Below are 21,460 nucleotides of genomic sequence, written 5' to 3' on the forward strand. Positions count from 1 at the left end.
GCTATTTGTGCATATGTAAGACGGAAAAATGATTAGTAGTTGTTAAATAAACAGTTCAACAGGTCGTATGTTGTTGTGCATCTGACATTTACCTCATTCTATAACCAGCCTTTTCTTGTCATTTTATGTCCTGAAACATCCAGATGATCCTGAATAGTGTTGAAATGGAAAGAGATAGTGGAAAGGTGGTACTTTGTTTTTCCTGTGACCTCAATTCCCCCACGTTAATAACTGGGGGCTGGACGCCAGTCTGCCTCATCTGTTGATCGGTGTTTGTCGGACCAGAAACCTCGGCGCGCAGAATCTCACAACGGCTTTTTTGGCAAACAAGAACTCGTCTTATTCCCGGACACATTTCCAGCAGATTGATGGTGTAGCACATCGTCTCTAGGAAAGTAGTGATCACCGCCAGCATTTAATTAGAAACCACGCCCACCGTTACTCTTCCTTACACAATACTCCTCTCTGTTTACTTGTTTTTCTTCTCCCAGCTTTCCGTCTGCCCGAAGCTTCCGGATCAGATCGAGGGGGTTCTTCCCCGTCAGGGCCGACGGGTGCCGGTCGGAGCCCCCCAGCCGGTCCCACAGGGTGAAGTACCGGCCGTAGTTGTAGTCGAAGAAGAGGTGGTGGTCGGTGTGGTGGGCCGCGCCGTTGATGACGCTCGTCTGAGCACCGGGAACGCGGTAGTCGCTGTCGTGGATGGAGATAGTCCAAATGTTGATGAAAACGTAAAGCAGCAAGTAGAGCACCTTGTGGAGAGGGAAGAGGAAGGGGTAGATGTGGTAGGGGAGCCCCTGCATGAAGCCGTCCACTGGGTGGAAGGCGCGGCTGGCGAAGGGGCTGGGGATCTTCCACACATGGTGCGGCTTGTGAAACAGCTTGTAAATAAGCTTGTGGTGCAGGAATCGGTGAATCCAGTGCAGGGGTCAGCAACCCGCGGCTCTAGAGCACTCTTTAGTTCGTTGCCTTAGTGTCTCTTCTTTTCCTTTTTTTCTTTTTTTTTCTTCTTTTTTTCCTTTTTTTCTTCTTCTTTTTTCATTTTTTTCTTTTTTCTTCCTTTTTCCCCTCCTTTTTAATCTCGACATTTTGACTTTTTTCTCTAAATTTTGACTTTTTTTTTTACATTTCGACTCTTTTCTCAACATTTCGACTTTTTTCTCTAAATTTTGACTTTTTTCTCGACATTTCGACTTTCTTCTCAACATTTTGACTTTTTTCACGACATTTCGACTTTTTTCTCATCATTTTGACTTTTTTCTCGACATTTAAACTTCTTTCTCAACATTTTGACTTTTTTCTCGAAGTGCATAAAGAAAAAAAAAATCTTCCCCCAGTTATAACTAATATAGAAACATGCAGCATGTGTTGCCTTCATTCTAAGGCTTATACTAGACTTTCCATTATTTGCGGCTCCAGACATATTCATTTTTTTTGTTTTTGGTCCAATACGGCTCTTTCAACATTTCTGGTTGCCGACCACTGATTCAGTAGATACACATGTCCCTGAAAAACAGGAAAGAAACCATGCTCAGGAAGAGGCCGGGCCAACCCAGCGGGGAGTCACTGACGTTGTCGTACGGTCTGCTGTAACCTCTGACCTCAGCGAAAAAACAAAGCCACCGTGGGAATGCTGATCCAGGGCAGAGAGGTCATCGCATATTTGATTTCTCTCCGGACCTGATTCTCCAAGAAGTGCGGGTGTTTCATGAGACTGTGGTCAAAGATGAGCCGGTAGCTGAGGGCACCCAGGCCCAGGTACAGGACTGCGGCCCCCAGGTTGGTCACCACCAGGAGGCTGATGAGTTGCTGCAGGGCCTTGTCCTCGGACCACGATGACGGGTACACGTACGGGGTGAGGACGTAGTGGTCTGCCTCGCCAGTACCAGGTCCATGGCTGACTTTTTCAAATCACTATGTATTTCACATATGTCAGTTTTTTGTTTCTTCTTCTTTTTTTTGTTGCTTTTTCCCATTAGGGCTCGCCACTGCAGCTTTTTCATCTCCTCCTGTTGCTTCCTTTGTCATCACAAAGAACCTTCCATCTTCATCCTGCAGGAGTTAGTGGTCCGTCTTTTAAGACACATGTTTTTGTTGCATGTTTAACATAATTAATAATCTGATCCCAGCCAGTCTTATTATTAGGAAAATCTAAGCATTGCACTGTTCGACATCAGAACAAACACGTTACAGCATCCACCTCTTGGAAAATTTGTAGCCGGTTTCCATTGGAGAATTGCTTCTCAGTTGCTTCTCTAAGAGGGATTTTTAAAAAAAAATATGTATCTATTAACCCCAGACAATTTTCATGCACCTGTAATCTAGTTATGGAGACCAAACTCATGTTTTGAACCAGGCTATAAACATGTCAATTTTTGCAATAAAGTTGGATATTATAACTTGGGGGTTAATGTAGATTAACTCACTAATGGATCATTCCCTTAGCGGTCAGTCAAGGAAGAGCAACTACTTTCACATTGGACTCGACCCATAAAACCAGATGTTGCCCTTTGTGCATATGTTATGTATGTCGCCATCGTTTGGGTCTTTGGTGCTTCAAGATTAGACTCCTGGATATCCTTATTATATCAGGATGTCCTGATGTTCTTTTTAAAGCTTTAGTTGATACAGAGTGCAAGTGAATTTGTTGAGAGTAAGCAGGGAAGATCGGCTTTCTCTGTTTTAAGCTCAGTTTCATCGGTTCACTGTTTAATCCAGAACAGAAATTAAAATCTTAAAAGCTTTGGACCAAACTCCAGCCTATAATCCAGTTCATCTTTTAAAGGTCTTCCCAAAAGGACCTTTGGTCATTCGGCTCTTTTCTGGATCCAACTCACAGTTTGGATTCAGCAGATTCAGCTGGCTTGGACAAACCGGAGCGAATTTGTCAGGAAAGTAACATATGTCTTTAGTTTTCTTATATTCATTGCGATCTATTGTGTTGATGACAGCTTTTGCAAAGTCATTCATTATTTCAACCAGCATCATGAAGTTAGTAATGTCGAACTCTTTCTCTTCTAAAATTTTTTCAGTCACATTCTTTAAGAGTTCCAAGGATGACAGAACTATTTTTGGTTTCTTTTGCCTCTTTGTGCCCCAACTCAGTGTGAATTGTCTCAGCTGGAGTTAAACTGTAAAGATTTTGGAGGTTATTCAGTGCCATCAGCTGCTGAATAGCCTGCATTGAGCTTGTAACAAGAAAAGAGTTCACTTGCTTCAGAAAAGCTTCATGTCATCCATTTTATTCGCTCTTTTTGTGCAGATGTACCCATTCACTTCTACATAGAAGTTATTAGTGTTGCACTTTATGAAACTTTCAGAGATCCTCGAACATTTCCAGACTAGCATTCAATTCTTATTTCCTTTTCTTCATTTTGATTGGGAGATTTTCACCCACTTTGCCTTCTATACTGCCATTTATATTTCTGAAAATCATATAAACAAGCATTCTTTATTTTCAAATTCAGTGTCTAAATTAGTTTCCTTAAGGCTCTGTCACACCTTAACTTTTTAGCAAACTTATGTCGACTTGTGCAAAACTTGGTGACTACTTTTGCATACCTCAAATAAGTTACAGTTGGATTCAGCTGGATGCACAGTAAAGGAAAGTGCTGCAGCTCCTCAAGCTAGACCGGGGTCCAGACTCCAGGTCTTATTTATGGGCTGCTGTTTTTGAGCAAACTGTGGCTCCCATGTGCTGCAGTGTGGAGGTTTGACATGTATGAACAGCTCATGTTGGAACTCCGTTGGATGAGACGAGGTGGAGGCCACGGATGCAGACGCGCTGATACCATTGACGATGCCTGAGAGGTGTTGGAACCCGCATCAACTTCATCAGACGCAGCATTAGGGGGAGGGTGTGGGTGGAGATGGAGATGGATGCTCTTTGCCAGGAGACGTCTTGGCAGTCTCTTCTATGTGTTGGGTATGATGGTGACAGTGGAGGTAAAGTGACGGAGTGACTTAACACACTAAGATGCATTATAGAGTTTAACTGCTGTTGGGGTGTATTATGGCACTTTTCCACTAGTACCTACACTGATACAAATATTGTGCTTGATCTACTTAAAAAAATAAGGCAACTTTTTGCATGATATTATTATGTAGTAGATCAAGAAAGACTAGTCTTTGTATAAACTACTCAATGTTTTGTATGTAAATAATACATTTTGCAAGTACAGTCAACTTAATTGTGTTAAGTTTACTTTATTTATCAAAATTAATCTGACTTTAAAAATTAAAAAAATAAAAAAAAAATAAAAATTTTAAAAATAAAAAAAAGAAAAGAAAAGAAAAAAAGAAAAAATTAAGTTGACTTTACTTGCAAATGAATTTTGTACATACTAAAAATTAAGTAGTTTATAGAAAGACTAGTCTTTCTTGATCTACATAAAAATCTCATGCGAAAAAGTTGCCTTCATTTTTTTAAAGTAGATCAAGCAAGATATTTTTTACTGTGGTTGTTCTACTTAAACAAATAAAGCTTTCAACTAAACGTTGGTCAATCTGCCCAATAGATTAAAATTGTTAACGTTAGCAAAGTCTAGCTGTACCTGTCCGGGATGCGTGCACAGAGATGACGTCATGAGTTCAGAGGTCTTGTTTACAAACTGATTTATTTGTTACACACACAGCCCCGGATGTAGACAACAGGTCCTGGAAGACGCGCAGAAGCAGATCTAGTGATTCATAAAAGAAATGAACAAGTTTCGCGGCAATAATGTGTTATTTAGACGCTGCATCGTCTGTGTCCCGCTGTGCCCCCATTCGCTACCGTTATATGGAGAAGCGGCTCGCACAAAACTCCTAATATCTTCCGAAGGACTCCAAATGACACCAAACTTTTCTGGGTGAGTATACGACCATAAAAAATGCCAGAAATAAGGTCCAGGTTGTAAAAAACGGAACTTTCTCTTTAAATATGTTATATTAACATGAGCTTAGATTTATTTTTTTCAGTGTACTCGGCTCTACTCATGTCAGCTCGGCTCACCTCAACTCAGCCTAGTTTCTTTTCCATAACAATTCAGCACCCGGAGCAGAAGTAGCTGTGACGTATTTGAACAGCCAGGTACTTGTAAGAGTCCACTGCCTCAATGTCTTTTCCCTGGATGTTCACCGGTGTGGTGGGGGGGTGACTTCCTCCTGATGTCTAGAAAGGAGTTAATTTTGCTCTATATAATTTTACAAAAATGAAATCGGAAAGTCATCAGTAAGAGATCCCAATTCCATATGAACCTTGTTTAAAAGCATTTGAAATGATAAAAAGCTGCATGTCTATAAGTCCTCAGCCCATTTATGAATTTTAGTCACATACGTTCTCTCCTAAACTCTGTCAGATATTGTCCTCTGTTACATCTAGGTTCACCAGTCATTTCAGTCTTTAAATCAGGTTTACATCTTCTATTTCCATTGATAATACTTCAGTAGGTCAGTAGGACCTTCTACAACCAGTCATTTGGGGACTGAACCATGTGATTCAGTCTTCGCAGATTTCTTCTTTGGATCCTACGCCACGCTGCAGGGTCACATGGCTTGAGACACATTACCTTAACTGTGTGCAACGACTGTGAGTGACGAAAAAGCAACTTAACCTCAACTTCATAAGAAATCAAAGAAACAATATGATCGCAAATAAATAGTTATTGGTTTTTTTTCATCGAAAGATTTGCTCACTCATGCGTTTTTGCCGTTCGTTTACACGAAAACGAAGCTCAAAGTCACCAAAAATGATCATTTCTGAAAACTCCAGCCAAAGTGGAGATTTTCAAAAACTCTGTTTTCACGTTTGCTTGTAAACGGAGGGAAACGGAGATTTAGGCTTCAGAACGTCACATTATGCAACAGAAACGTCACCAGCATCATTTGTGCGACCTGTGTTTACAATTTGTTTGGCCACCGTCAATATTTTCTTGTATTTTACCTGTTTTATATTCTAAAGTCACACTTAAAGTAACGCCGTCGATTTAACGCGGAACCATATTATGCAGGCTTCACACGTGTCATTTGTTGATGTTTTTTTTACAGGATTCCAATTGGCTAGCATGACTTTACGCTTCTCGTTACACTGCCCCCTGTAGGTTTGGATGCTCATAGCACCTTAACAGCGTATTCATGCGGGTTCGTGTAAACGAGGATATTTTTCAAAACGTAGAGGGGGAAATATCAGTTTTTGTAAATACCCGGCTATGTGTAAACGTGGCCTAAAGCTCCAACCTGGATTTAAAAAGATGCACACCACGCTTAGCGGAGAGAACCACAAGCAGAGAACAGCTCACTCCACTTCCCAAAACCAGCTGCGATGAACCAATCACCAAGATTCAAACTTCCAAGTTAACGCCAATGAGCAAGTAAGAAAAGCTGCAGTTCCTGGACCAACCACTGGGCGCTGGCTCCAAAAGGCACCAATGTGACACCAATGTTAAAATGTCCAACAGCAGAAATTAACATTTATCCTTTGTTCAAAATATGATTTTGCTTTCTACAGCTAAATGTCACATCCATGACAAATGTACGAGGAGCAATTTAAAAAAAAAAAATGTTTTAAACCACAACAGCTAAAATAATATGAAGTTACACATGTGTTTATAATTAAGGGGGTGTTTTTTTCACTGGTAGCAAGCACAGACAATGGCCGGCTCTTATCACCCCTTACTGATCACTTAGCACTGTATTGACATCTGAGCTGTGAATGGAGACCTAACAGGGCATAATCATTCATATTTTAAAGAGAAAATACTTTGTTGTGCTGTTAATAGTAACACCAGAATGTGTGATTGGCTGAGAGTTGCCCTGGAAGGGTCAGAGGACGAAGCTAAGTGCCAGGACCCACAGTGGGTCATTTCTAGGACCATCCCAAGTGTAATAGAACCGTATTGAAACTGAAAGTTAACAAGGTCGCTGTAAACTGTCAATGACTGGTCACATTTACTGTCTAAATCTTCTGTCTATGGTGGACACATAAATCAGCTGATGTGAGGTTGAACTCTTTGACTTTCTTCCCTCGATGTATTTTTGAGGACAAGAACAAGGTCTGTGACAGTAACCCACGTTTAATCAGAAATTACTCTTTCCTAAGCCTCATTTTCCTCTTGCTCCTTCTTGATCCCGCCCTCTTCCTCCACATATCCAACCATACACGTATTCGTCCTCTGCCTCTGATAGTTTCTCTCCACTGTTGGAAAGAAATTGCATCAGCGACCTGTTTGGACCCTGAACCTGAGTTATATGAGTCGTCACATCAAAACTGTTTACGGCATTGTGAAAAGTGTGATTGGCTGTCTACATGTGATCAAGCCACTGACCATCACGTTCAGAAAATTAGTTTAAGAGTGTGAGCAGTTGAGAAAACCTGAAATAGTAAAACATCCTTGAGTTTTGGCTCCGGTCATTCCCCTTTTAGTAGGCTTCGTAGTGATATTGGAGGTGATGAAGATGACTTAGCCCACGCCCCATCGAATCAGAGCCCACATGCGGAAGCAGTGGAGGGGGTGGGATTTTAATAAGCCAGAGAGAACTTATGGCACTTTTCCACTAGTACCTACTCGGCTCGACTCAACTTGTCCTGGTTTCTTTTCCATAACAATTCAGCTGGAGCAGAAGTAGGAGGTTGGAGCGAAGCTGCTGTGACGTATTTGATTGTGTGATCTAAACGAAGAAGACAACAACACTAAAGATGTAGAACATGGAGGAGATGATAAATTTGCTGCTGGGTCTGTGGCTTGTGTTCGATATCAAGTTAAAAAAATTAGAGTGAGGGAAACTGCAAGCGGTGGCGCTTATTAAGTTTTATTTGTTTGTCTCGGTGCTGCTGAAAAGTCAGTTGGAGCCGCGAGCAGCCATGAAGAGACAGAGCTCCTGGTGGATCTGATCGTTCCTTATCTCCCGTCTAGATCCCTTTTTAATTCTCTCCTCGGCCACCAGGTTTATGAACATCTGCACCTCAGAGTTGGATCATGGAACAGACTTTTGCGCTGCCATTGCCTGTTGAATAAAATGAACAAGAAGCCGCGAGTCGCTCTTTCGCTGATTTCTACATCCTGACTCAGACGTCTGACGGGCCAACCCCCCGACCAATCGGTGGTCTGTATGATGTGAGATACAGCCCGACAACCCGCTTACAACCTCGGCAGAGTAGTTACAGAAAAACTATCTACTAAACACGGTTGGACCCCTAGTGGGAAAGCGCCAAACCGAGCCGAGCCGGGGTGAGTGCTAGTGGAAAAGTGCCATTAGTGGGGGAGAGATACATCAGAAAGCATCTGAGAGAAAAATGCCGTTTACACCTTTTAAATATTTCTACCAGAGCGAGCTATCAAAGGTCACTTCAATTATAACAGCTGTTTTAGCCGATACTGAAAAGTTCTAGTTTATGTGGCCTCAAATTATGAATTAAGAGACCGAATAAGTTCCAACACTGCAATTAGCACTTTGATAAGGTTCATAAGTAATTAAATAATGACAAATGCAGAAGGCAAAAAAAAATTGTAAATTGTGGCGTATTTTGGTGTCAGTAGTGGGTCATGATAGAATCAATATTTTCCTCCGTTATCATGGTTCCTATTAGTCGTCTGAGCAATTGAATGAATGATTCTGAGATATATTTTCAATTTCCGTTAACACCTGCTGCCCTATAGAAATGTTTTGATCCTAACAGATGGCAGAAATTGGCTTTTACATAAACAGCCCTGACACGGCTAACACGAGATAGGATCTGTATCATTTCTGGTCATCATCCGCTCATTTCCCCGCAGGTTTATCAAGTGCAGCTTTCCTCTCATACTTGCCAACCGGCTGTACAATCACTCAGGATAATGGGCTCTTTTCATGCAGTGTGTTCCTTTTTCCCTTGATGTGCTGTGTTATCTCCTCGTGTAGAGTAAAAACCAATGTGACAACGACCATTTACAACCTTCTACTTCAAACAAATCCTCTCAACATGTAGAGTGGTTGTTATCAGGAGGTTGGATCCGTGACATCCTCCAAACTCCAGTCCCTCACGTGCTTGTTGTTTCGGTTAAAAGCATTTGTTCAGGTAATCTTACATTATTTTCATTTTTTTCATTTTGATACATTCATACATCATACATCATTTCATACATAAAAAGGAGGCAAGAGAACACACCAATGGACTTTTTATCAATGCAGGATTAATTAAACTTAAAGATATTATTGAGTTACAGACTTTATTGGTTATGTTCAAGGCAAAAAGCAGAATATTGCCTGAAAATATACAACGTTTTTTTGTGTTTAGTTCAGAAGATAAGAACCATAGGAGGAAATTTGATTTTAAACATCCGTTTGCACGCACCACTTTAAAACAAATGTGTATTTCAGTATGTGGTGTAAAATTATGGAACTCCTTAACAACTGATTTAAAGGATTGTAAAAATATTCACCAGTTCAAGAAATTGTATAAAGACCACACAATTAGACAATATGAATTTAACGGGTAAAATATATTTTGTTGTTTTTGTTTTAAATTGTTGGTGAGTTAGTGTGTATGTTTTCTTATTTTTTTGTTTTGTTTTTTCATTATTTCTTTTTTTTTTTGTATTATATAAGTAGTGATTGTTGAACAGACGGACAGAACATCTTCATATGAATTGTTTTATTTTTTTTGAGAAAGGGGCTTGGTATATAAGGCTTTCTTCTTCTTGCCCCTTTTCCATCATGGAATGGAACATATGTGAACTATTTCCATGATATGGAATAAATAAAAATGAAATGAAATTTTATTTATTCCGATCATGGAAATATGCAAACTAAAAAAACAAACAAGTAAAATGACAACACAATCAAAAGCATATTCCATAACCAGAATGGAGCAGGAAGAAGAAAATCTTATTATACCTGCCCCTCCCTTAAAACAAAATTGAACAATAATAACAGATGGTCTGCACAATTACTTAGTTAATATCACAAAGAAAGAAAAACAAAAAAATCAAAGATAGATTGTCTGTCTCCATACGAGTATATTATAAATTTTGACTATTTCATCCATACATTGCTATTTTTTTCTCTTTAAATTTCTTTTTAAACTGAAATATGTTTATACAGCCCTTTAAATAATAATGTAATGAATTCCATAACTTAATTCCAACAATTGAAACGCTGATCTGCTTTAAAGTTGTTCGGGCAAATAGATGTTTAAAATTACATTTTCTACGACTATCTTCATTATTTGAACTGAAAGTAAACATGTATTGTAAGTTTTTACATTTAGCTGTGTACATGATTGTGAGTGTTTGTAACTTAACCAAATCATCGAGTTTCAGTAATCTTGATTCAAAAAATAACATAATGTATGATCGCTGTGTATCTTCAATGAAACTCAGCTGAGCACGCAGTCAGAAGGTGGCCACGTGTCACCGCAACTTAATGTATTGTGAACCAAACTGATTCACAGATTAATAATTATACAAGGCAGTGATGAAACAAAACCCCTCTGGGAGTCACATGTCTGTAATGAGTTGGGAGAAAAGCCTTTTTTCCTAGTTATTTGCTCTTGAGCAGCTGAAACATGTGCTGACCTGCAGGGGTGGATTGGATCTGAAATTATTTGAAGTGCTCTGGTTTCAGTTTTGCTGTTGCCTGGTGGTTTTATTGATGGAATGAGAGGATGTTCTATGCTGGCGGTGTGTTAGGTCCTTGTGACTGCCAGATCTCCTGTACATGACGTGGAAGTGTGAAGATGCACAAGGAGGTGTTGCTTTACTCTGTGTTTCTTGAGCAGCAGCTTTAATCTTGATAATTTCTTCTGTGATGTGCTTGTTTTTAAGCGTCCTGAAGAAAGGGAGGTGGTAACAGAGGATTAACGGGACGGAATGAGTGATATGTGCATTGGTATTGCAGAAAGGGGGGAACAGGAGTGTGAAAGTGGCTGCGAACTCAGCACAGAGGATGAAAGAGACGTGATGGGGAATGCAAGAGACGCTCTGAAGAGTCATCTGACTCACTGGCTCACTGTAAGAAATCTTATACAACTGATAAGCCAAGGGGGAAAAAGGGTTTTGATGGACTTGCATACATTAAGAAGTCATATTTAGATGGACAAGATGAACCTTAATGCCCAGGAGTAGCCTCTACCTGCCAGACCATCCTCTTCCTCCCACTGATCCAGCGCTACTTTAGGTGCATTTTCATTAGCTGGGGTTCCCAGTAGTTTTTCTGGGGCCAGATCGTTGATGCGTGTCTCCCATTACCAGAAACAGCTCTGCAAAATTCACCTTCAGGAACCTTTACGGGGCGAAAAACCTTTCTGTACTAAGAGGGGTACTCAGTTTGGCCTACAGGGGGCTCTCTACTGATCGGGATTTCGAAATGACTTCAGCCCTCCCACGTGGGCAAAACTCATTTCAAACACTTGGACCAGAAACATTTTGCTGCTAGCATATTTGATGAAGATGGAGATTACAGGGAAAATAAATAAATGGGCCGATGAGTTGGTTCAGGCCTCGTTGGCGTAATAGCGCCACTGTGGAGGTCTAGTGGGGGATTTTCTTTTATTTCAATCTCTTCCACTGCAGTGTATGTTAAAAAAGCATACAAAAAACACAAGAAACCTCTCTGTCCCTTTCTGTTCATGCATTTGTTCTTTTGCTGCATTTTTTATTTTTATTTCCTTTTATGCTGCTGGCAGTTTACCCCAAACTCCTCGCTACAGGGAACGGTCTGTTGTTATTCAGCGTCATGTTTTATTCATGCTAACTGAACAAAGCAGCAAATGCCCAGATAACAAAAGATCTTAATTCAAATTGAATGATTGTCAAAATGGTTGTTTTTTTTTGGTTAATTTTGACAATTGATGGTGGATCAACCATCAAACAATCATCCAATTAAAAGATGTCATTAAATCAATGTTGTTTTGTAGTCAATCTTAATGCCAACGTCTAATCAATGTTTAATAAACGCATGCTGTTTGTAGCCGGGCTTCAACATGAATTCAATATTTCTGCCTAACCAAATTTCAACATTGATTCACTTTACTCAGAAAATCAAATTATTGCCTTGATCCCACCGATATTTTTAAAAGCCCTGTAATGCGGTCCTAATCTGAGTTATTCCGGCATGTATACAAAACCCACGCTGAACCGAGCTAGTGACAGTCCCGGGACTCACCCTTCTTGAAGTGATGACACCACGAAAGCCATAATATCCACACAGTAGGAGAAGAAGAAGACGAACAACAAAGAAGGAACCAGAAGAGTGGCTAGGTGGCACCACACGCGCCACCTAGCATTGCGGAGTCGAACGCACCTCACTCAATAATCAATGGTCTTCTCACGCATGTATACTTGGATTTCTTGGAAACTCCAGTTTAATCCTTAGCTAGATTGTTGCCAATAGCTTGATTTAGATGTGCATGTAACCACACTGACTTATATTTTGCTATCTGGGTGACCATAGAGGTGTCAGGGTTTGACATTTCCCCCAGTTTGTGTTTTCTGTTCTGCCCCGCCTGTTTTCCATCTGCCCTGATTGTTCGCACCTGTGTCTCGTTATCCCCTGTGTATATCTGGTCTTGTCTTTCCCTTGCTCCCTGTCGGTCCATACTGTTTGCTCCCTCCATGTTCTTGTCTTCAGTTTTCCTGTTCATGATTCTGGTCCTTTTTGATCCTGCCAAGCAGCGCTTTTGGTTCTTGTTTTTTTGTTAAATAAACCCTGTTTTTTGGAACTCCTGCCTCCCGCTCTCCTGCTTCTGGGTCCTCAAACAACCATTCCTTACAAGAGGGTAGTAAAGAACCGCCTTTAGATCACAGAACCCCTTAGTCCTTTGTGAAAGCACATGTTGATGATCACTGTGAAGGCACAGCTGGCTGTGTCACAGCTTGTGGCAAAAAAAAGTCCAATATTATTTATTCATATATGTTTTTTATACTTTATTGATGAATCAATAGCATCTTTAAACTGTCAAGTTTCACATGCAAAACTGGTCAAATACAGGTAAAATGTCAAATATCACTATTTTTCTTCAAAATGTAATGCTGACATTAAAACGAATGCATGGTTTTATACCTATAATGGCAGTAGGATTAAAAAATGGGGCATTTTTGGCCACAAAGTTGTAAAAAATACCTTTGTCTAAAGTCTATGAACAGAATGTAGCTCAGCGTCGACATCGTCTTCACCAGCACATCTTTTTGCCCCTGCTCACACAATGACGGTGCCCTTTAGAAAAGTTCTGCAGGTACTTGGGTCTTACAGGTCTGATGCTCTTCAGTGACGCAGTGACCGCAGACGTTAGTGCGGGTGGTCTAAGAAGTCTGTTGCACAGGCATGATAATGGGTTCTTTGGGCGGTAAAACATGCAGAGAAGCTTCTGAGAGAAGCAAAACATACTTGAAAACATTAAGGCACTTGAGCCTCATAATAATGGAGGACACGCTGCACTGAATTTAAATGTAAAAGATGTGAAGGAAGACGAGATGCAGTTTTTTTTGGTGTATTTTGGAGGCAATCAAGTCATCTTATTATAAGTTCTTCCAAATGTTTCGCCATTTGTTGCAGAGGAATTATTCTGCCTGCAATGTTTGTGATTATTGTCGCATTGGCCTGTAAGGCTAAACTATTGTCTTTCAAATGTAATTGTTTATAAATGTAAGCTAAAAAAGCCTTGTGCTTTTAAGAGTGTGCAGCATGTAATTAGTCCCGCCTGATGTACTGACATTCACGTCTGCCCACGCATGTGACATTATGGTATGCGTGGAAGAAAAAAAACGACATCATTTGTGTAAAATCTTTAGTTTGCCTCTCAACAGTGTCTCAGACTTCAACGTTCAGGTACAGAAAAAATGTTGGCAAGAGCGGACTGCACCTGTGTCTCCAAGCCTTGTTCATTCAGGAGTAACACGTTTTTAATATTTGTCAGTTACACCATGGAAAATGGGGGGGGGACCTAGGTAGACCTGAATTCTAAAATATGCTTTAGTTTTAATGGAAAATTACGTCCTCTCATGCAATATTCAAAAGGGGCTGAGATTTTTCTGATAGAAAAATAACTCGAGTTCCACCTCCAAATACACATCGCTGTAAACTAAATTACATTTTTTGAAGTAACAACATTTCGGAGGGAATGGCGCCCCATTTTAAAGGCCAACTCCTGCTTTCCTTCATCGGTCCATCAGATAGACTGCATCTGAAGGAGTCTTTCGTGTTTGTGGCCACATATGATGTGAAGGCAAAATAAACACTGTCCCGGCTGCACAACACAGGTCTGCTCTCAAATTCAAATGAGCAGCTGTCGCCTGTTCTTATTCCTCACGAGAGCCTCCTCTGGCCTAAAACCTTTCGGGTGCAAGCAAAGCAGAGCACAGGCTTTGGCAGCAGTAGTCAATTAATTTGTTTTAAATTTAAGAGGAATAGGAAAATGTATGCCAGGTGTTTTTAAATGGGACTATTGTGGATAACCATTAGCATTTGTTTGCCTTCCTCTGGCTCGTGTTGGCATATGTTTGAATTTTTCCTTTTTTTGTATTTTCAAAGAGCCAAATTTCCACCGCTGGGCGGAAAATGAGTTGAAAGTTAATGTAGGGTAACCTTCAACTGGTATTGATTTCTGCTGGTGGGCCTTCTTTATAGGTGGTGTGTTGGAGCAGCAGGTTTGACCCAAACTATTGCAGGATAACCAATAAATACACACACACACACACACACACACACACACACACACGCACACGCACACGCACACGCACACGCACACGCACGCACACACACACACAGGTAAAAGGGCCGTTTCTCTCAAACAAGCCTGATGGTTTTCAGGGTAGAACGAGATAAGAGGAGGCTGATTTTTTCATCTCACATTAATTCAGAAACGGATTTTGATGAATTAAGGTGAAACAAGATAAATGTTGAAGAGTCAACACAATCCTACAACCACAGATAAGAATTAGCTGAAATTATACCGAAGATGTCAAAGTGGAAAGAAAGGATTCAGTGACTTTTAAATGTACATTTCTTTCCAGACAGGTTGTGATTCATGCTTTTCTTTCCCATCAACTTCCTTTCATTTGATAAAATATAGCAATTTCTGGATTTCAAACCTTTAAATCATAAAAAAAACAACTTTGAGGTGTTATTCTTTCTCACAACATTTAAAAGGTGTTGCAGCAGCAAATCTTTTTTTTGTAACACTTATCACACTCGAGGTAACAGTACAGGATTGTTTTTTGAAAGTCATAACACATTCTCTTGTGAAAACAGATCAGAACGATCCAGAACCTGTACCATCTTTTTCCTCAGTCATGGCTTTTTTCTACATCCATGTCACCATCAAAAGGGTAAATGACCTTTGTTGAGGGCAGCGTTATGACCTCATACCACCGCAGGTCATGTCTCAGGGATGTAGCGCCACTGCCTGCATGTTCCTTTTCATCTTTGGTTTTAAGCACACAGTATCCACTTCTTCTAAAAAGGAGCTGGAATACCTGCTTGGAATACCCAGCACACTTTCCTGCTGTCTGTTTACCATGAACTGCTAGTGGGGCTCATGTCTCCTCAGCCTCTGTGAGTATATGTTGTTTTGACTTTCCCTTCATCCCGAATAGTCTTTTTAATCTAATGTTTTGCAGTGAAATTAATTACACACTCCAGCCTGTGCAAATTAATAGGAATAATATTATTTATATAAAACATTTTTTGTCATGTTTTAATAATTGACTGACACTATCATGCGTGAACTCATCCCGGACTATGTGCTGCAGCTGGCAGGCTTCCAGCTCTTCAGAGCCGACAGAGACACGCAACTCTCCGGAAAAACGAAAGGTGGTGGAATCTGTTTCTACATTCACAAGGGCTGGTGTAAGGATGTTAGGGGTGTAACGATACACTAATCTCACGATACGGTACAATACACGATATTGAGGTCACGATAACGATACGATATTATAGCAGTATTTTTTTTAACAACCTTGAATGAGGAACATATGACTGGAAAAAAATTGTCTTTTATTTGAAAGACACAAAATACAAAACAACCATTTTCCACAAACTGAACTAAAAGTAAATGTCAGGTTTGCATTATGCATCTTCAGTTTCATACAAGTACAAATATTTTGCCACAAACTGAATAGTTTCTCTCATGTATGATTTGACTTTTTTCTTTTCCAGAAATGTAACAACTAAAATTAAATAAATAAATAAAATTAAATAAATACATACAATTTTACATCATAAAAAAGATTGAAGCGTAAGAGGAGATTTATTTTTGTTAAGAAGGTTATTTTGGTAATTCAGGGTTCATTATTTTATAAATATATTCTTTATATTCTGATGTAAATCAGGGAGTATAATTACACTAGTCAGTTTATCTACAAACCAGTTTGTTTGTCTACTGTTATATTATTTGTCTTGTTACTTGTATGGATGTTTATTGTATTTTTAATTGTATTTCCTGTGTTTTTATTCTGTAAGGTGACCTTGGGTGTCGTGAAAGGCGCCTCCAAATAAAATGAATTATTATTATTATTATTATTATTATCTGTAGTGATTAGTATGTTTTAGATTGGGCGGAGTGATACGCCACAGTACGGCACTAGGTGCTGTGTTGGGGCCCGATTTACTAAGATCCTAAATAAAGAGTACTAAATTGCGTGTGCACTGAAAAAGTTTGCACGTGCTGTTGTTGTGTGTTTTGCGGGTGATCAACTAAGATTGCGTGCGCAATTGACACAGGTGCAAACCTCAGTATTTAAATGAGGTGTTGCGTGTCTTAGGGTTTGCGGCGCAAACTTTGCGCCATGGAGAGTCTGGATGGAAAGCAGGATATAGTCGCAAGCGCAAAATGAAATTTGACGAGTTGGAGTTAGAGATATTAGTGGAAGAGGCAAATTGTTGTGCCGTATTCAGCACCCCTGCCGTGAAAAGCACCCCCTCGTATATTCAATGATAAGTATACACACTCACACAAACACATACTTAGGAGTTTATATTATATATATTTACAAATATTATGGAAGACAACACAGTAAGCAGGCTATTAATTAATGACATCAATAACCATTTACCCGATTTTTGTTATCTGTGACCGTGATTGTGGGAAAGTATGACTATTGTGGAATCCATGAGCGCATTTAAACATGAATCATTAACACAAAACTGGACGCTAAACAGAACGTGACACAGAATGAGAATATCATTTTTGTCATTGTGTGTACGTTGTCATTTGTAGTAAATGAAACCTGAGCATTTAGTCCTTTTTGACATTTACTTGTGAATAAGAGATCTGTGGGTAATATATGTCGACGAGGGGGTGCTTTTCACGGCAGGGGTGCTGAATACGGGACAACACCTGCCGGGGTATGACACGCTAGAGCCAACTGCAGAACAGGTGCACAATAAGAAACACTTTTTTCTCCATGAAAACACGTGATTTATTTATTATCACAAATAAAACAATGAATGTGCCTCCTGTGGCAACCTTCTGTTGAATAATACTCGATTTAACATTCAAATAAAATATTTCTCCTTTTGCATGTGGAGAATCCTCACAATAAATTGAGCCATCCCCACCCCAGTCCTCAAATCAGGCACCAACAAGCATCCCTGCGTAATGCTGGGCAGATTAGCACCTTCCTTTCAAACGTATTAAATACAGACGCAATCACAATCCCCGCAAAAACTTTCAGGCTTGGTAAATCTCATTGCGCGTGGTAAATGGACATATTTGCATTTTCCCCTCCCAGTATTTAGCGATTTCTGGCGGGTACGCCCCATATTGATTATTCATCAGGGCAAAAGTACTAGATCAGCTTGCACATTGGTTTGCGGGTGATGTCAAGTTTGCACACGTTTTTACGCACGCAAACCTTTAGTAAATCAGGCCCTTGATGTTCTAAAATCCTACACTGTTGAGCGGACATTAAAGTACACTGGAACTCAGCAGAAGTTGTCCCCGTGTTTATCCTACTCACGACCCGAAAAAGGTTTAATTTAATAAGGTAAAGCTTAACTCTACACCCGCCTTACATAAGTAAAAGTTCAGAGCTCAAAACCCTGCAAGAGCCCTGTGATCGGGATCGCAAAACGGTACTAGTTTCTTCTGAGCGGAGTAGGATTTTGGTCCGCGGCTTGAGGAGCGGCCGTCACGCGCAGTCGGATGCACATTACTAATCAACACAATAGATTCATATTAATAACCCAATATCACGATACAGTTTGTCACCTCCACGACACGTTTCGTGATGTTTTGGTATCGCAAAATTTCGTGGCACGATATATTGTTACACCCCTAAAGGATGTGACAGTGATGCAGCAACACTGTTCTCCCGATCTGGAATTTTTCATCATAAACTGTAAACCCTTCTACTCTCCCCGTGAGTTCACTTCATTCATCCTGGTCGGTGTTTACATCCCACCGCAGGCCCACGTGCAGGAAGCCCAGCGCATGCTCGCTGACCAGATACTGAACGTGGAGCGGACAAACCCAGACTCCTTAGTTACTGTCCTCGGTGACTTAAACAAAGGTAACCTCAGCCATGAACTCCCAAAATACAGACAGTTAATTAAATGCCCAACCAGAGAGGGAAACATCTTGGATCACTGTTACTCTACAGTAAGCAGAGCCTTTCATGCCGTCCCCCGAGCTGCACTGGGACACTCAGACCACCTCATGGTCCACCTGATTCCCGCATACAAGTAAAAATGAAAGCTTTGCAGACCTGTTGTGAGGACATCAAAGCAGTGGACCAGGAAAGCTATGGAGGATCTTCAGGCATGCTTAGACTGTACTGACTGGGATGTTTTCAGGACTTCTACCAACAGTCTGGATGAGTACACAGAGGCTGTGACATCTTACATCAGCTTCTGTGAGGACAGTTGTGTACCATCACGTACCAGGGTTAGTTACAACAATGACAAAGGGCCAATTCCAATGTTCACCCTACTTTCTACCACTAGCCCTCACTCACTACCACTAGCCTTAAGAATGAAGCCACAAGGCGTAGGGCCCTTGTAATCTTCCCTAGGGATTGGGACACCAATTGCTACGTCACTGCGTGGTTTACGTTCGGGTACGTAAGTGACTGCGTGGTTACGATTGCACATACGTCACACCATATCAGGAAGCCCAGAGCTAAAAGCAAGCTAGAAGCTGTTTTAATTTCCGCTGTAGCGCTGTTTATATGCCACTTTATTAAGTTTTAATATTTTTTCAGGCGTAAAACTAACCGTTAAGATCCCCAACCTGGGCTCAGTTTATCCAAATAACGGCTGTTAAGAAATTTGCCAAAATGAACCATAAATCAGCCTTTATTCTGGCGAGATCTGAAAAGACTTCACAACAACGGGCAAGCGAGTGATTATGTACATTCACTGAGTGAATATTATGAAAGTAAAATATATATTTCTCGCTAGAAATGTAATCAAAACGCATTTTTATGCAGAAAATAACTCAAAATATTGATTTTATTCACAAAAAAATAAGAAATGTCCGCCATGTTTTTTTGTTTGATTCAGTCTGCAAATGATGACGTAAAGCATTCTGGGAAATTTTCTCAGGCCCTCGGTCGCGAAGTCAGCATCTGAAATCCCTAGCTTTTAAGGGCTTTTAAGCGTTCAGGAGTAGTGACAAGTACAGGCTCAAAAAGGCAAAGTACACATTTAGCAAGGAGGTGAGAGTAGCTAAACGTCTGTACTCTGAGAAACTACAACAACAGTTCTCAGAAAACAATGCCGGCTCAGTTTGGAAGGGACTGAGACAGATAACAAACTACAAACCCAGAGCCCCTCCCCATCAACGGCTGACGCTTATGGCCCTTTTCCACTAGTATCTACTCAGCGCTTCTACTCGCCACGCCCCCGTGTTGCGCTTTTCCACTACGAGCCAAGGCGGGTGGAGCCGTGCCAAGCAGATACTTTTTCTGTAACGAGGCTGTCGAGGTTCTAAGCGTTCTGAGCCGGCACTATATCTGACGTCATCACCCCCCACGCCACTGATTGGTCGGGGGGCGGGGCCGTCAGAGGTTTGAATCAGGAAGCGGGAGTCAGCGCGAGAGCGTTTCGCGGCGATTTTATTATACAGCGCAAACGTCTGTTTGGTGATCCAACTCTGAGGTGCAGATGTTCATAAACCTGGTGGCTGACGAAAGAATTAAAAAAGGGATGTAGACGGGTGATAAGGAACGATCAGATCCACCAGGAGCTCTGTTTTACTCTCAGCCGCTCGCGGCTCCAGCTGATTTCTCATCTGCGCCGACACAAACAAAGGGGTTGCACAATCGAGTACGTCACAGCAGCTTCACCCCAACCTGCCCACTTCTCACCTGGGTGTGGAAAAACAAACGAGGATAAAGCGGGTGGAGCCGGGACGACGCGTGACGAGCCGTCCCGAGGCGAGTCGGGCTGAGTAGGTACTAGTGGAAAATTGCCATTAGCCAACGACCTGAACGAGTTCTACTGTCGCTTTGAAAGACAAAGGGACAGTCCTGATACCATCCCCCGGGACTGCATTCACATTCACCAGCTCCATCCCTCCAACTGCACCCCCTGACGACGACACCACCCTCATTGGACTCATCTCTGATGGTGATGAGTCCGCCTACAGGTGGGAGGTCGACCAGCTGGTGACCTGCTGCGGTCAGAACAATCTAGAGCTCAACGCTCTAAAGACAGTGGAGATGATTGTGGACTACAGGAGGAACGCAGCCCCACCTGCCCCCCTCACCCTGTGTGACTCCCCAGCAGACACTGTGGAGTCCTACCGCTTCCTGGGGACCATCATATCCCAGGACTTCAAGTGGGAGCTGAACATCACCTCCCTCACCAAAAAAGCACAGCAGAGGATGTACTTCCTGCGGCAGTTAAAGAAATTCAACCTGCCAAAGAAAATGATGGTGCAGTTCTACACCGCCATCATTGAGTTCATCCTCACCTCCTCCATCACCATCTGGTTGCTGCTGCCACTGTAAAGGACAGGAGCAGCTGCAGCGTATCATCCGCTCTGCAGAGAAGGTGATTGGCTGCAATCTTCCATCTCTCCAGGACCTGCACGCCTCCAGGACCCTGAAGCGTGCAGGAAAGATTGTGGCAGACCCCTCCCACCCCGGACACAAACTGTTCCAGACTCTTCCTTCTGGCAGGAGTCCATCAGGACCAAAACCTCACGCCACAAAAACAGTTTTTTCCCGACTGCAGCTGTCCTCATCAACAGGGCCCAGGTCCCCCCTCCCCCCCGACTACCACAGACTGCCCCCCCATCCCACTCTATGTCACATTAACGCTAAGACTCCAATCCTGACCTTATGCGTTACATTAACGCACATCCGAGGTCACCTTTGCACAGACTCATTATCCGGCACTTTAAAACCATCATGTTGTACATTTTCTCTTTTTATAATATATTTGTTCTTTGTATTGTCAAACAACTTTCTGATTCTGATCATTTTACACAGTGGCTGCGAGTATTGTTTTCCTGGTTCAACTATAGTGGGGCTAACTCACCGCTTTAATATTTTGGTGGGGCTCA

At 41.4% G+C, this 21,460-nt stretch overlaps 1 protein-coding gene and 1 pseudogene across 1 annotated transcript in view; both read right to left on the reverse strand.

Moving 5' to 3' along the window:
- Positions 1 to 21,460, reverse strand: part of gpr83 (G protein-coupled receptor 83) — a 47,633-nt gene that overhangs the window by 11,364 nt on the left and 14,809 nt on the right. The window lies entirely within an intron of this gene.
- LOC133445759 (lathosterol oxidase-like) lies at positions 420 to 20,512 on the reverse strand (annotated as a pseudogene).

Source organism: Cololabis saira, chromosome 1 (genome assembly GCF_033807715.1).
Source record: "Cololabis saira isolate AMF1-May2022 chromosome 1, fColSai1.1, whole genome shotgun sequence".
In the NCBI taxonomy this organism is placed as follows: Eukaryota; Metazoa; Chordata; class Actinopteri; order Beloniformes; family Belonidae; genus Cololabis; species Cololabis saira.